This window comes from Crocuta crocuta, unplaced genomic scaffold (assembly GCF_008692635.1).
Source record: "Crocuta crocuta isolate KB4526 unplaced genomic scaffold, BGI_CrCroc_1.0 scaffold367, whole genome shotgun sequence".
NCBI lineage: Eukaryota > Metazoa > Chordata > Mammalia > Carnivora > Hyaenidae > Crocuta > Crocuta crocuta.
In genome coordinates, this window is record NW_027527936.1 from 1,705,056 (window position 1) to 1,709,382 (window position 4,327).

A 4,327-nucleotide genomic window follows, 5' to 3' on the forward strand; every position below is an offset into this window, starting at 1 on the left:
TTCCCTGTGGCACCTTTCCTTTGGAGGCCAGCCTCCCTGGTAAAGAGCCCTGTGCAGACGGGGGGGAGTGGGGACACCCAGAGTAGAAGTGGCCTTCCACCTGGGTCTATGGGGGACCTCAGCCCCACAGTAAAAACAACCTATAGCCCATGGCTACAAGTCTGTCCCTTGTCACAGCTGTTAGGCAGACATGGACAATTCATTCTTATTTCACTAGATACCCACAATAGACCTGGAAGGCAGCCTAGCGTTGTAATTCTCGCTATATACATGAGGTCTTTCCAGATAAGATTCTCACTTTATAGATAAGGAAGTGACTTATTCAGGGTCACACAATGGATAAAAGACAAAGTTGGAACTTCCCCCTTATCTTTATTTGCTATGGGACTAACAACCTATACCACGTATATCCAAAGGCCCTTTACCTATTCATCCAGTCATCCATCCATCCATCCATCCATCCATCCATCCATCCATCTGTCCAAGCATCCATTGTCTAACCTTTTACCTATCCTTCTATCCATACATTTACACAACCAGTCTCCTGTGCATCCACCTCTTTTATGACAGATATGGTTAGAGAGATTAGAAGGGTCAAACATTGACAAGCTTTGAATAGAACATTACACTTGTCCTGGAAATATTTGGTTATTTCCTGGAGAGAGGTGTGTCTCCTCGCTGAGCCAATGAGCCCGCTGACACATGGTCTTCTCCGGAATCCCCACCCCTGGGCTTACCACAGGCCTGGACACATGGTCCCTTCGCAACATTGCAGTGAAATGGAACAAGATGGCTCTGTCCCACCAGACAAAGCTCGTTCTTACAAAGACATCTTTTTGATGAGGGACATCTAGTCCCCTTTTCCTGCCTGATTGCATCTTCAACATGTTCTAATCATGAAGACTGAAGATGATGCCGGGATTCTTTTCTTTCTGCTAGGCCCCTGCACTTGGAGGGGCTGGAACCCCAACCTTCCCCCCCGTCCCACTGCTACCACTAGCCAAGACATGCAGCTGGTAGGTTTTCAGAGTCACACCCACTCTGTTGCCTAGAACCCATGTTTTCCAAGGCGCACCCAGTGCCCCACCAGGGGGACGCCTTTCCCCTCTGGGAAGGGGTGAGCCTCCAGGAGGTCAGGCCACCAGAAGTACAGTACTTGGTTCTAGAATTAAATGTCGGCTAAAAATAAGTGCCTGGTGCCTGTATCATCAGGGTAGCTTGCTGCCCAGAAGGCAGGCAAATCCTGGGGTTCTCACTGTGATTCCAGGCAGAAATTCCTGACCAGAGGTGTGCCTGGGATACCTCCTTGCCTGAAGGCCTTGGCCTTCCTGCCCAGCTCTTGGGAATCCTGAGCCATGAATGACCCAGGAGACGCACAGCTGAGCTCTGGCAGGCAAGAGCGTGGTCAGGAGCTGAAGCCTCTGCCTGGGGCCGGCTCAGGGTGTGGGGGTGAGTCAGGGGCCAGCCCACCTCTGGAACCTGTGGCTTGGCAGATCCAGCTGTCAACTTCAAAGCCCTGTGACTCAGGCTTGAGTCCCCCCCGCCCCCATCCCCCTATGGACAAATGCCCAGCACTGTGTCAGGACAGAAACAGTGCAGGACAGGGGCCGGCCAGTCTGAGGCTGGTTCTCTTGTTCACCGGCCATGTGACCTAGGGGACACGACACTTTCTGAGTGTCGGAGGCCACATCCATCAAAGGTGTCTAAGAAGAAAAGTCCCACCTCCCAGCTACTGGGAGGCTTTGTGGCAGAGCAAATGGAAGACTTGACCTGTCGCTTGACACAGGGGGGCTCTGTCAGCCAGTCTCTATCCCCGTTTTTATTCTGGGCTGCAAGGTGCACGTGAGTCTCTTGGTATAGACACGCTCCTGGAAAGGAACAGTGTGTGTGTGTGTGTGTGTGTGTGTGTGTGAGGGTCAGGGGTCTTACTAAAAGTCATGTTATCTGCATCCCATGGGCCAGATCCCCCAGAAGTGGCCCCTCTACTAGTCTGGGTCACATAGTCCCTCCAAGAGCACTTGGCCGCCTTGGCTTGTCCCCCACACCCACATCTGTTTTGGCATACCATAGAACGCCACCCCAGACAAGAAGTGTGTCCAGATTTGGGCCAAAGCCACCTGTCTAGGAAACCCAGGCTTTAGCTTGAAGTCTGCAGCCAGGACCCAGGTTGCAGGGTATCAGGGTAAAGCAACTCACCAAGCCCAAAAGCCCACCCTGGCGTCCTGCCTGCTTGGGGTCTGACCTTGAACTATTTGTCCTTCCTCATTCCACCCATGAGGATACACAGGATACACCACAGACTTTCTTGTCTCCTTGCCTCTGTACAACCTGGGGCCTCCCGGCCTCCTTCCATTCTCACCTGATTTATTCTGCCTGTCCTTACAGCCCATCACAAATGTCACCTCCCGCAGGAAGCCTTCCCAATTCCATCTAAGATATGAGATTTAACCATCCTCTGAACACCCACGTGGTTCTCGTTCATAGCCATGCTAGGCTATAAATCTCTGGCTTTATTCTGGGTCTCCGAGGGCAGGCTTGGCTAAAGGCCCGGACTCTGGTATCAGGCTGAGCTAGGTTTGTATCAGAGGCCCACCTCTCATTACATGTGCCCTTTCCTCCTTCTTTGAGCCCTAGTCTTCCCATCTGCAACATGGGTATAATCATAGTATGGCAGCCATTATGGCCACATTTAATTGCCGAGCAGAGTCACATTCTTGTTCTCACCTTACAACATAACCCTCTAAGGCATGCCGATCTGTTTTCTGATGAGACTTCAGGCTCTGAGAGGTTGGATAGTTTGGCCTGTAGTGGTCGGGGTTCAAACTCAGGTCTATCGAACTCAGGGTCACTGAGGTTGCTCTTCCCTCTGTCTTCACCTATATGACCTCCCCAGCCTCTGTGCCTTTATCCAGACTGTATGCTTGCTTGGCGAATCCTTGTTGAATTGGAAATGGAGAAGGCAGGCACATTGTCCGCCACTGGCCTCAGCCCTTGCTCGCTGAGTCCCCAAGTGAGGCCAAGATAAAGACAACGGCTCATGGGTTGATGGAGCCCAGCCCAGCGTTTCCTATAGTATGTCCCAAGGAAACACTGGTAGTAGGTGGGACTCAGTTGCAAAAGGGGTTTGGGAAACTGGGCTTCCAGCAAGGGTCCCAAGAGGTTCCAAAGGGTAGATGAGCTCTGTAATTCGCCCAGAGTGCCATCTCCAACATGAGAGGTGAGATGTCCTGGGGTCCAGGGAGGCAGCCAAGAGGGGGCATGGAACTGTCAGCTGGGTGGCTGCAGGCAAGCCCCTTCTGTCTGAGCATTAACTTTGGTCTCCACGAAATGAGGTGCTCTGTGGGTACCTTGGAGGCTGTAGAGCATGAGGTCAGCCACAGCCCAGAAGGACGTCTTCAAAGAGCCTTCTGGACCCACCCAGGGAAGTATGGTGACCAGCCTGCAAAGAGCACACTCTGGAGCTTCAGTATGTGGGGAGCCCTCCCCTGGGGTAGCATCAAGGACCAGGTACTCTCCATCCTTCCACCATTCATGGAAACCATCCTGGGCTTATTAAGTACCTGGCACTTTAAGAATTAATCATCGCAACCTTTTACCCATGTAAACATTTACCCACATCTGGTGCCAGGTGTCTGATAATGCACAGACCCTTTATATATGTTATCACAGCTAATCATCACAGCAGGGGGTACTCTTTTTATTATTTCCATTTTACAGATGAGGAGTCTGAGGCTGAGAGCAGTGAAGGAGGGGCTTGCACAAGGTCACACAGCCGTTTAAATCGAGATAATGCCTGCCTTCCAGTCTGCTTTTTTTTCCTTTTCTTTCTTTCTTTTTTTTTTTTTTTTGTGAGAGAGAGGGTGCAAGTGAGCAAGGGACAGAGAGAGAGAGAACAGGGCTCACCCGAAGCAGGGCTCAAACTCATGCACTGCAAGATCGTGACCTGACCTGAACTGAAGTCAGATGCTTAACCAACTGAGCCACCCAGGTGCCCCTCACGGCCTGCATTCTTAAGCACCATCCTGGTACATGTGATGCCAGACAGAATCGGCATGGGATGCAGCTTATTAATCGTACCCTCCTTTCTCAGATGGGGAAACTGAGGCATCTTATCCAAGGTCACCCATTCTAACAAGGAAGGAGCTGGGATTTGAACCCAGGTCAGCCTGAGCCCTTGGTCTGAGCTCCTAACCTCAATTCTAGATTTTCTGGTCAGGGCGAGAGAGTCCCCCAAAAGCAGGTCCTGGGGGTCCTGGGGGTCAACCTCATGGCCTGAGTCTGAGGGTAGTAGGAAGGGCCCTCTATCCCTCAGCCTGGCTCTTGGGCC